Raw genomic sequence first — 13,319 nt, forward strand, 5'->3', positions numbered from 1 at the left:
CGGCATCGCAGTTCTTATTTCAGATAGCACGGCAGCGCGGAAAATTGCGACATCAATAAGCGGAATATTCCGCGCAGATAAACTGACCTACATCCTCACGGCAGAATATTTCCCGGCGCGGACTAAGCGCACCAGCAGCAGCACTAACACCACCACCACAACAAGCACCGGCACTAGCGCACCACCGTTATTCCCACCATGGCGATATGAACCCATTGTCATTCATGGCCGGGCGATGCAAATATTTAACGTTATAGCCATTATAAAATGCTAGCGCGTCGGTGGTGCGCGCGTGGTCTAACAATGCGAAAAATTATGAGTACTTCGGGAGCGACATAGCGAAGTGACTCCGACCGACTTGTCTTGTCGGTCGATCGCTACCTGCATCTCGTCGCTTGACAGACCTCGAGCCTCATTGTCCGCGCGATGCGATCCTGCATTGTCTTAATCGCGATAAGGTCGCAGTTGATCGTGTCGTCGAAACCGAGCCAAGGATTTTCCCAGCGAAAGAAGCTTATCGATCAGCCCGGCTCGTGCGCTAACGACTACGGCCGGTTACGCGTTTCCTCCCCGTCGAATGTGTGCGTGTACGTGTGTTCGCATGCGTCTGTGCGCGCGTGTGTGTGTATACGCGCGTTTGCATGCAGATAAACCACAGGAATACTCTGTGGACAAGAGGATTTGTCAAGGGTGCAAAGCTGCGTGCGCGTATGCGCCTCGATAGTTTGTCGTGGCGGGTGGCCGTGACGTTATGATTAACGTCGTCGAATTTCGCGGAAGTTTTATACGTATCGCGCGCGCGTCAGCACACGCGATATATTTCGCGACCAGTCGCCGGGATTCGAGCGAGCTTTACTATACAAACTAAATAAGACCAGGGGAGAGACGGGGGAGAGATAACACACAGCCTCGTCGCCTTCATCGTCCCCCCTCCCGCCCCTTCTTTCATCGTCGCGCCTTGTTGTTCGCGAATGAACGAAAGAATTTGACGACTTAAGTAAATAAGAGAGTCTCCCATCCCCCCTCCCCCCTCTCGGCAACGCGCTACACGCGTTCGATACATGCGTTGTTGCGCTTATTATATCGCAACGCCGAGAAAGCTATCGCGCTTTATTGCCCAGTCGTTAATTTGCGGAGCGTAATTCATTCGGACCTATCCACCGTCGTCGCATCGTGCCCCCTCGATGATTTATTTCCGCGATAAATCAACACGGGGATGCTTCATCATCAACCGTAAATCGCATAATCAATTTGCATGTATCGTTCTGTCGTGCGAAAAAAAAAAGCGAGTTGCCTCCCGACCCGCTGAATCGAAATTTTAGACCCACTTTCGACACGAATTCTCCAACATCTCTCGGCAGGTTCTCTGGAGGATCAATGTAGACTTAATTTGTGTGGGAACTTTAGTCCTTCCCAGCGTCTCTAAATGGCAGAAAACGCATAAATTTCATTCATAGGTTCTAAAGAGAACCTCAATGAAGCCTCGAAGAATGTTTCGGCTCATCTAGTCTTATTATTAAGATAATAGATTCATTATTGGTTATTCGAGGTGATAATTTTATATTTATTTTATGTGATAGTGATACTTTCTTATATAAATGTCACGTGTGTGTATGTGTGTGTACGAAATAATATCGAATTAATTCCTACTGACAGTATTGTGTTACAACTTGTGTTCACATAATTATTAATGATGAAATGTATGTTGGTATACCCGTAAATCAACCGTAAAAAAGTTGAATAATGATGTTAAATTAATTGGAAATTCTTCCTGCGATTCTTAAACTATAATAATATGTCTTCAATAATTATAATAAAATGTTTCTGTTTATAAAAATGAATACGTGTGTTGCTTGTCTTCTTTGTAAATATTATATATTATATTTCAACATATTTAATTTCTATGTTTACTATTTTAATTAACTGCAACAGGATGAAAAAATGGTCTAAGGAAGAAGAGTTTCGATTTATTTTTATTTTTAGTTTACTTATATTGTACAAAAAATTAAGAAGAATTTACAAGTATCACAGTAGGAGAATATCAAACCATCTAAGTAGAATTTGCAGACTTTAAATAAAAGCTGTAGATTAAATAGAATCAAACGAGGCTGCTGCAGGCTTTAGAGTATCTAAGTAGACTTTACATGGAATATTGCGGTCGAAAGTAGAGCTATAATTTCATCTAGGGACGTTAAATAGAATCAAACGAGGTTCATATAGGCTTCAGAGTATCAAAGTAAGCGTTAAATGGAATTTTGTGGTCGAAAGTAGGATCAAAATTTCGACTCGGATTATATTCTCCGTCCATCACGGTGTCTATCCGGGGAAAATCAAGGGGATAGGAAGAATCTCCCAGGATATCCCAGGATTTATCTCCGTTGCGCGTAATACGAATGTGAAAATAATTTAGGATACAAACATAAAAAAAAAACAAATACGACGGGATACGAAGAAACGTGGACGTTACTTCCCGACGGAGCGCGAGTTTCGACCGCGTCGATCGCGCTTACCACCTGATGATCGCGCGCGGCGGTAATCTCAAACGATTATCAGTCCGAAAGCGTCGGTAGCAGCAGTCTTCGCTCCTTCACCGCCGCATCTCCCCCTTCTTCCTCCTTTTCTTTTTCTTTCGCGAGCCATTACACCAGACCGGATATCCACTCGAAGAGGATCTCGGCGGAGCTCTTTCCGGAACACAATTAAAGCCCGGAAACGCGAGATCCATCCCCTACGATGCTGCAAGCTCGAGGGCGAGGGGAGAGAGTGAGAGAAAGAGAGAAAGAGAGGCCGATGATGCAGCGCGCGGGTGGGCGAGAGGGAGGGGGAGTAATGGTACAACGCCGGGGGGTGGGAGAGGGCGGGAGGTAACTGACCCGAGTTTTCTCGACCCCTTAAATTTCGGCTGATACCACTTGTTGGCGGTCCACGCGAGCAACAGATGACACTACGTTTTCATTCGCCGGAAAACCGAATGCATTCTCCGTTATCTCTTTCCCTCGCCGCCCGCCGCTGCCCGTCGTAGTTCGTGCCTGTCGCGCCAATCGTACATCGGATATGAATCGGAACGAGTTTTGTCTCAGGCACCAGGTATTCGCGTGATGAAATGCCAAATGAGGTATTAAATAGGCTGATTAAATGCGCAGATTAAATCGCCCGTTGAGTCGCTCTCCTGCGATCGGAGCGAGAATGATTTCGAACTCGCGGAAATAGCGTGCGTCTGATTTTTCTTCTTCTTCTGTTCTAAGTATCGTCGATTGTTGCACTGACGCATCACGGACCGTACATATACATTTTTGCGCGCTTCAGCGAACTAAAGATGAAGCTCTTTTTTACCCTTTCGACCCGTTTTCGCATTCCACTTGGTCTTGGAGAGTGCTAAAGAAATAATTAGCGATCCGTAGTGGGTTAATTGGTCAATCATGAGTCGATCGTGCGTTGATGGTCTATGATTGTGTGATACTTTAGAATGTTTCTACACGACGTTACGCGTTTGTTACTACAGAGGAGAATATGGTATTATCGCTCTTGTAAGTATTGCAGCCCCTTTTAATATCCTCCACTGCATTGTAGCCTCTGTTAATATCTCCGCTATTAGGTAGCGAATTCTAGTAATTACTTATGGAATCATTTATTTAGCAGCCCGTTGCTACGTAACGACGCTAATATGCCGACACACAACAGCCGACATTTGTTATCACGCTTTTGAGCGTTTCGGAACGTTTTCAAGGTACATTTTAGCGCTTAATTATACATATTTTCTCACTCTTTTTAAACTCGAGCGTATTATCACACGAATATATGTAGATTTTGTTTTGTCCGTTTTACTGAACATTTTACTCGGCTGTACACATGTCGAGTTATGCAAAGTTAAACAATATAGCATGGCATTTTGTGGCTCCGTAAGAGCGCTGATGATATTTATCGAGATTTTTTCACGTCGGAAATGTACACAATGTACAAAATGTAAATAGAAGCCCAATACCACCTTTTCCTCTAATAAAAGATACATCACATTGACCATCAACAAGAGGCGTCCGATGGTCTTTTGTTTCTCTCGCTTTCGGAATAACACGCGGCATATACACTAATTGATTTAGCATTAATAGGTAGCGCAATTGGATCATTAGTGTTTAATAACCGCACGCGTCTCCAATGCGAAGCTATCACAGACAGATTATACCGACTCTCACCTTCGAACAGTCAATAAGCGATAAATCGATAATGCGTACGGCTAGGGAAAATCCTAACGGCCTAGTTGCATCGCGTGTAACTAATTCCGGTCAGTTCTTTCGCCGGCAACTTCCGATTAGAGTTCACGATGCGGTTTTCCGCGAGGCCGCGGTCGAGATCGCACGTCACTCTCTCGGGTAATTTTCCGCCCTTTCATACTTTCGCTCTCTCAACTCTCCCGCCGTCCTTACTCTATTTTCTCCACCGCCGTGTATATTCCGCCGCGAAAACTACCCGTCTACTGTTCGAACGCGCGAATCGAGGCTTGCGGTCGCTTCGATTCGCTCGCCCCTCGGGAGGCTTTCCCTTATTTCCTCCGGTGCGCCCGGATTTTTGCGCACGCATACCTTATCTCATCCACGACCCGAACGGTTCCGATTTACCTCGGAGGCGGCTAATTAAAGGACTCTCGGCGAGAGTCATAGAGCGGCGGTTACCGGCGACTGTTCTCGTACCTTCTGAATATTCAGCGGCAAAGTTCCCAACAGCGGGTAATTATAACGACGTTATCGTTACTCGCCGTTGAGATACAACGAGAGGCGAATTAATACCGCCGAATTACCGCGACGTTTCGTAATTCCGAAATTGCTTGTCGTGCTTACCCATTCGCTAAAATCGCAAATGGCACAGGTGGACGGAAGACCGTCGGTTTAACGTGAGAGGCGAGCAGCTCGCTGATGTAACGCTGAGTCTCAAAGGCCGGCGGAAAGTCGGCCCTCACAACGGAGAACGACATCTCGACGCTTCGCTACGACACGAACGGCTGATCCTTGACTGATTCAATCGGCGGCTCTCAGAGAGATTAATTTCCCTCTGATTCCACGCTCGGTGATAAATTGTCAAGATTTTCGCCGACACGTAGGAAGTCCCGAGTGGGCCCCGCTGGGCAGCGTTTAAGTTGAGGTTTAACTTCATTGACGTGACGCTACAATCAATAATAATTACAATAGCCAGCGAAAGAGGGAGGGATAGAGATAGAGAGAGAGGTTACTGACTGAATAATCAGATTAGAACAATTTCACCCTCGGATTCGTAAGGCACCGTTGCTCCGGAGATTGAGCAAGCCGGAGAGTATTGGATATCGCGCGCAGCGCGCGAATTCTCTAATTCGCCTCGGCCTCGAAACTAATTATCACGGTAGTTATTATCGCATCGAAACAATTCACTGATGTGTATTATGATTATCCGCCTCGTTAGCGGTGAATTAATAATTGAGCGGTCGACCTCGTCTGGCGCGGATTACGTTCAATGAGAGATAAGCGCACAATACCCGATCTTGCGCGATCTCGCTGCGAGACACCGGGGCGCGTCTTCCCCGTGGTGTGGCGCATAGCAAAACGATAAATGCCGATAGCTGAAACATAAAGGCGAAGCTCGCTGCTGAGTCCGCTAAGTCAGCTAAAAACGATGGAAGTTGCGCCCCGCGAATAATTGAAGAAAGGAAAAAAAGAAACGAAATAATCGGAAGATTTCATTAATCCGGCCAAAGTGAGAAGCAAAGACGGAAAAGCGATGAGACTGTGGAATCGTCTCGTTCGACGTTTATCGCGAGTGCGATTCGTCGTCGTTGACGAGCAAGGTGATTGCGATTTAAGGAAAACACATGAACATTTGCTATAGAATGAGATAGATATAGAAAGAGAGGAAAGAAGGGAGGAGGAGGAGAGATATCGCACGCTCGAGGGAGGAATTAATGCGGAATTATCAAAGTGTACTTTCCGCTTGAATTTCATTCACGGAGAGACGGTGTCCGACACACCGTGAATTCGGCCGGGCGGCCGCGCGGGTCGTAAGTTTAAATGGAATTTACAGATATGCCAATTTAGCCTAATATCAGGCGTATTGTGGTTTAGTCAATAGAACCAGGGCTATTACAACCGTACGATGTTCAGCTCCGTGGATCGGCCCTACATGAGGGATGCGCATACACGGACATCCGTTGGACTCCACGTCCGTTAGTCTCAATAGAATATCACCGAGAGATGATGGCGTACCGTATACACCTATACGGCGGGCAGGTATTACGTCGGGGGGCCCAAAATTGCAAACCGGATTCCGTCAGATCAAATTACCCGCCGGACACTTGCCTGAAAACGACTCGTTCGAGCGACACTCGGTGTATATAAACGGCATAATCGTCGTGACAATACCAACATTCGCACAGGATACTCACATATTTTTATATATTTCTTTCTATTATATACTTCAGGGCTCGAATCAAACGCGATACGGCGGGAGATACTCGCGAAACGACTCGAACTTAAACTAAAAAATTGAAAGAAAAAAGGGCGGGAATCAAAGAAACCTCTAGCTACGTCCCTGGCAATTACGGGGCAACCTAGAAAGGGACCCGCGGAACCCTGCGAGCCCGCGATAATCTTTCTTCACCGCAAGAGAGATATCTCGGCATCGCGAATAATTATTTTTAACCGAGGCGAACGCCGCGCGCGCACGTACACACAAGAAGGACACGCGGGAAAGGGCGGGAGGTGTACGAAGTGTGTTAAAGAGGATCGAAAGCCCACGCTTGAAGTAGGTCAGTAACGCTCGACGTATGTGACTGCTCGCCTGCTTGCTACCCTGCCTGCCTGCCTGCTAGCCTGCCTGCCTATTGGGCTTTTCCCTCGACTGTCTACTCCTGCGGACGTGCTCGTCCTTGATCCCGCGCACCGCGCCAATGGGGGCGAGAATAACGTACGTGGCCTACGAGCATGCGTGTGTGTGTGCGAGCGAACGAGCGAGCGAGTGTGTGCGAGTGACATGCGTGCATCGTCAATCACTGACGTTCCATGACCTCCGCCGCGGAACATCGGCTCTGCACAACCCTATCCCTGTCCCTATATCGCCTTACCGCGGTTTCTCTCTCTCTCTCACATACACACGCACACACATCCTCTCTCTCTCTCTTCTCTCGCCGATGTGCACCCTGCCGGTCGGTGTGCGCGCGCGTTCAGCACACCTCTCTCGGTGCTGCTCTGCACGACATGCGTGCACCGTTGCGATGTCGGTGTGGAGAGAGAGAGAGAGAGAGAGAGCGTCTGCCCCGGCGCGCTGCAATCAATACCAACTGATGCATTTGTGCCCGTAGCTTTCGTGCCTGGCTGCGCGCAGTGCCCGCGATCCGGGGTGCACTGGGTATATACTTTCGAGACGCGATAACGCGCTCTCGGGAATGGGTTTCTTATAAATTGAGAACGCGGCCGGATTAACGATTCCCGGGCGCGGAAAAGGGTATTTCGAGCCGACGGGATCCCGCGGATTGGCGGCGCGGACCGGCCGCGGATCGATGCCGCGCGATCTCCTCAATCGCTCCGGCGCAACATTTAAAATTGTCGCCGACGCGATGGAACGGGAGAGTTTTCACCGGCGTTATGAATAAGTTCGAGGCGACTTGTTCGAGAATAATGATCTGCTGCGACACACGCGCACACGCACGCGTACACGTGTATGTACGCGCGAGCTTCTGTTTTATAAGTTATTAGATTTAGATTAGATAGTTTTATTAGATTCAACGCAGTCCGGTTATGTCTCGTCGCAGACGAGACGATTAAAATGAACGTCGACCGATAGCAAGAATTTTATTCGTCGCGAATTGAAGCAGCAAATTTTGGCAAAATCGCAAATTGACCTCTCACTGCTCGACGGACAAACTGAAAATATCCGAGGCGAGATGTCGGGTCGCGTCGAGCTTGCAATTTTCATCGAGGCTCGAATCGGAGAATGGAAATTGGGGATCGAGCATGTAGAATCGCGGAATATAACGGTGTGTTAAAACTATGGTCTTACCTTGGTGTGCTTGTAAATAGCTGCTTATGACTATCGAATGAGTCGCTAGAATTATTTTACCAACTGGTTATGAAAACACGATAATCTTCAATTTTCTCGACTCGAGTGTCCCCTCGTTCTTGATAAATTTGTGAAATGTTCGTTAAAAGTGGGAAACTCGTCGTACGATAAATGATGTCATTCATTTGAAAATATACGATGCATCGTTGATCATGTTTCGATGTCCTGCGTCTTCTGTCATGACTCCCAGATCCAACATCCTCGCTGCTTCGTCCTCCGGCACTCCGGATACTCCCTCATGGCGTTGACACCGACATTGTCACTAACATTCTCGCGTAGACACGATAATTTGATCGAAGAAACGCAAATGTTAATTAGATTTATGATTATGAAATACCTTCAAAGGTCGACGAAATCTCTTGGTCACCCGTAGCGAGAATTCGAACTATTAACTCACCGACACGCGTGCTCCGAGTCGCGCTGTATGCGTCGCTAATTACATAATGACTAGGTCGCAGGAAGGACATGCGAAGCGTGGCAATACCAAAACAATGGGCAAAAAGGGCTGCGTCATGGCCCATGGTCGATCACCATCCGTCAGACAATAATCAATACTCTCGAAACATTCCGGATCTTCAAGATGATCAAATCTATCCTTGTCTGCCGTCAGAAACACTCGGAAAACCCGAATCGAAATTTTAGTTCCGTTTTAAACCTAATTTAGTCTTACATTAAGCGTTCAGAGCTCTTCTATACAGAGGAAAAGATTTCTTTAGATTTAGTATCTCTACTTATTTGGCTAAAATTTGCTCCATAGAAACAAAATACGAAAAATTATTCGGGTAAAAATTTCATTGTCTCATTCGGGAAAACTCTATTATTTAACGGAGAGAACGCTATTATTCGAAATAATACCTTTTAACCAAACAAAATATTATTTGGTTACGATAAATATGTAAAATGAAACAAATAATTTCTTTATGAGAAAATTATCTTTCGTTTCAAGCAAATTTTTTTATTTAAGATAAAGATACGTATTCGTTGAAAAGTCTAACAATCGTACTTATTAATCGAAACATTAGTTTCTTTAGAGCATGCCAATGATAACATTTATTTGAATGGGATAAAATTGATTAAATTTGAAGAAATCTTTTCTCAGTGTACTGTCTCCTTCGATGCTGCCAAATGGGGAAGTTATTGCCGTTTTCTTCGTTTTTGGAGACTTAATATAGAACTGAAATTTAGACTTTGCAGAATTAAATTCTCTTTGCAAGTTTCCTTTGTATTAAAACGAGCACTTATTGTGCTCTTTTGATGCTAAGCAGGAACTTATTTCCGTTTTGTAACGTTAAAGGAACACAATAGTGTATATAACGTTATATCTGCAGATCCTTCAATAGACCTGCCTAAAGTGCTGTATTTGCAGGTTTAATGTAGAACTAAAATTTCGACTCGGGGTGTGTTGGTGCGTTAGTTATCATCTCCCGCTGGGTGATGAAAATATTTCGCCAGCTCTTGAAATATTTAATCAGACTCTCGTCGGCGTCGTGTTCATTAACACGCGTTTCTCCGATTGTACATACGGGAGTGTCAGTGTCAGTGCCACGAATGAGTGCCCGGAGTGCCAACGAGGGACGTCAGAATGCAGTATAGAAACGCAGGACGTAGGCAGCGATGCATTATACAATGTATATTTCCAGGTGTGTAAAATCGTTATATATACAGGAGGATTTCTGAATTTGATTGACGCTCGACGGATTCACCGTAAATATGGAGATATCCAAATCTAAATTTAAGCCGGCGTTCGTACGTCATCATTTGACAAATTATATATAACTTGATAATTATAGTTTCATGAATCTCAGAGAAATGTCAGCCTTTGCTTCTATTTACCTCGTGCAGCAAGAAATATCAAGCCAAACAGCAGATTAACGGTACGCGAATACGAATCTGTAACAAATTACTTTTACCGAAATATTTCACCGCTTTTAGCCTGGGAAAATTGTTAGTTTGAGCGGTGGAAGCGGTACAATCGGCTGAATATGACTCCGATTTTAGAACGGAAAGGAAACTTTTCCATAACAACGAGTGGTTTATAGCGGATTGCATACGAGTATATATTCGAATGGCATTAACGTACTACTGATTATTTTTAAGTAGCAATAACATGCAATGCTATATATATAAATTAAAACGCTCACGAGCACTCACATTGCACATTTCGAAATGACAATGGAGTAAAAAGGGAACGTATTAACGTGCTGTCACTCATCAGATGGAAAACCCGAAGGATAACGAAGACGAGCGATCCCTTCAAAGATACTCACGCATACTCGCATATTCGTCATATTCCTCCGCTTGATAGACACTTCGCGTAGGTTTGAGAGTGCGAGAAAACGGGCATAAGAATGATGAGAGAGAACCGGTTAAAAATTCATGAAACTATAATTACCAAGTTATATATAATTTGTCAAATGATGACGTATGAACGCCGACTTAAATTTAGACTTGGATATCTCCATATTTACGGTGAATCCGTCGAGCGTCAATCAAAAAAACGGGAAGCCACACGAGGAGTGTGAAAATGGTGAAATTTGTTTGCAAGGGAAGTGAAAAACGCGAGAGTACAACGCCGACGGACGTCGGAAGTCCACTAGTTTCTCGCACGTTTTAATAATAACACGCGGATGCAAGAGAGCGCGTGCCCACGTAATCGCCACTTATGCTTTTAGCGCGACGACATCGACACGCTATCGACGGCCTTCCTCTCGTTTATACGCGGACCCGCACTCTCTCTCTCTCTCCCTTTCTTTTCCTAGCAATAAAAGAATCCATTGTCCTGCGCGCTACTTACGTACACCCCGGGGCCGCTTCCTGACGGCGGAAGGAAAGAGCGCGCAAGGGTGGACCGATAATGTCGATACCGCGCACCCACGCGGCTTTTCGCGTGTTTCGTGGCCGGGCCGCACGCTGCGCGCTGAGTGCCTCTAAATGCAACCTATTTACTCGGCACCGCCTACAGGATGTCTCGGGGAGAAATGACTGCCGTTCTAACAAGGCGTAATACACACGTTTCCAGAAGATTGTTCCTTTCCGCCATTGCGGTGGAGTCCGAGCTCGCGCCGCGACTCGCCCGAGGAGGCTTTAAGGACGTCTCTTCCTCTCTTTCCGCCATCGTTTCGGCGGTCACGCGCGTTTTACGGTAATGCTCATCGATGCACTTAGCGATCGCCGGCTCGTCATGTTGTTAACGGGCTAAACCCGCGGTCAGTGGCGCTTTTAAGCGAAACCCGGCGAACCAAAGGCGCGTCGAGTTCGGGAAAGGGCAACTTTTTGTCTTTCTTCACCCCCCTCCCCTATTTCTCTTCACATTTAGTGCCGCGAAATTATTATGCCGTGTCGCACCGAGATTTTTAAAAAAATTCTTCACTTTCACAGGAACTTATAGTCCGTCTGATAAGAGCGTGACCGACGTTACTTTCAAACTATTTATTAGAAAAAAATAAAAAAAACTTACGCATGTACTGCACAATCAGTACTACGACGCTTTTATATTAAGAAGTCGTCCAATCATCGCCGTGTCGATCGTTGTCAATTATTGCGGAATGTTAATTTAATAGGTTAATTTTGAGCGACATACACGCAAAATTGTGTACTCATGTAGCTAAAGGGGCTTTTACCTCAGGGATAAATCTTTCTCTCTCTCTCTCTCTCTCTCTCTCTCTCTCGCTGGCTCCCTCGCTTACGTCGATGTGTCCCCGCGTTAATTCGCGAGTTTTCGTCAAGTCGTAAATCCGCTCGCTGGAATCTGTCGGTTTATCTATCTCGGAGTTTTGAGCTCCGCTTAAGGGAAATTAATTAAGAGATAGAAATTACGCGTTACCAACGCGTCCGTTAATAACGTTCGTGGAAATTAATGCGACGCGAGAAGCACCGTTTCCGATACATTAATTATCGCGATATTTATAAGGCCGGTCGGTCTAGTCGCGGCTTTTCCCGCACCTATCGCTACTCCCGCGAGTACCATTGTTTCACCGTCGCTGCCACCGAATAATCCCATAAATTCACCGATTGTAAAAGTGATAAACGAAATCTCGGCGGCGTATCGCGCGGGCGCTCGTCGGCTCGAGAGTTCGGCTGGACGCGGCGCGACGGGACGACAAATTCGCCGACGAATTCTCCCCGAAAATCATCCATCGTCCGTCGACTTTTCAGCCGATAACGGCGACTATCATCCGCTATCGCCGCAGTCTTTCCCGTCGAGTCTTCGAGTCTCCGTCTTGCACGAGTGCGACGCCATCGGGAGACCCGATTCGCGCCGTGAACTCAACGATGATCGGAGAAGCCGATCAATTACAGCGCATTCAGAAAACGAAGCTCCGTCCGAGGCTTCTCTGTAATCTCGCGCGGCATTATCAATGAACGTGGTGATTGACCCATACAGAATCCCAGGGTTACATCAGACAGACAGAGAGAGAGAGAGAGAGATGGGGCGCCACGGAATATTACGTAGATTGCGCCAACCGCCGAGGCCGAAAGTGCACCCTCGTTCGTGGAAGAAACGAAATAACACGTCGCCGCGTCGTCGTATCGCCAGATGAAAAGTCTTTCGCGGTCTCTCTTCTCCGGCCGCGGTTGTGAATCGCGCGATGACTAAGAAGCTCCCGAGGCGACAGCCGGAGGAAGCGAGAGGGCGGTCGGAAAGCACGGAGCCAGAGAGCGAGCGAGCTAACGCGGACGAAGCGGACGCGGGGGTGGGTGGACGGAGAGGGCGCGAGATGGAGAGAGGTCAGAAAATTACAGGCGAGGGTGCATACTATCGTTCGACCGAGTTCACCACCGACGCTGTTTCTTTTCCTCTCTATCGCCCCCCCTCCGGTTCACTCCTCCTCCTCCTCCTCCCCTTTACCTCCCCCTCGTCTCTTCTCTTCTCGCCTGCTTCTCTTCGGGCGCGTCTTGCTCGTATAATCCGTAAATTACTAACCTAACCCCCCCGAGCGTCTTAAAGATCAGGCCTTGTTCGCGGTGGATTCAAAGGAGGTAATACTCGGGGCCAGGATACTTGGCGAGAATCCGCGCCGCGAGAACAGGAAGGAGGAGGAGAAAAAGAAAGAAAGAAAGAGAGACAGAGAGAGAGAGAGAGAAAGAAACTCTCGAAAGAAGGATGAAATACTCACCTACCTAGAGAGAAGTCTCTTCGTCTTCCTCTTTCTTGCCGCGAGCTGTCTACCTTCGGCCACTTGCGTTTCTTGCACTCGCGAGTCCGCGCGCCGTTGCCGTTCGAAATATTCGCCCCCCCCCCC

At 46.8% G+C, this 13,319-nt stretch overlaps 1 protein-coding gene across 1 annotated transcript in view; it reads left to right on the forward strand.

Moving 5' to 3' along the window:
* The first annotated feature begins 6,860 nt into the window (after positions 1–6,860).
* Positions 6,861–13,319, forward strand: part of LOC106744545 — a 14,811-nt gene continuing 8,352 nt past the window's right edge. The window contains exon 1 of the mRNA XM_014619421.1: positions 6,861–6,924. The gene's annotated coding sequence lies outside the window, so the exon portion shown is untranslated. The remainder of the gene's footprint in view (positions 6,925–13,319) is intronic.

This window comes from Dinoponera quadriceps, unplaced genomic scaffold (genome assembly GCF_001313825.1).
Source record: "Dinoponera quadriceps isolate SergipeBrazil2010 unplaced genomic scaffold, ASM131382v1 scaffold1339, whole genome shotgun sequence".
Lineage (NCBI taxonomy): Eukaryota > Metazoa > Arthropoda > Insecta > Hymenoptera > Formicidae > Dinoponera > Dinoponera quadriceps.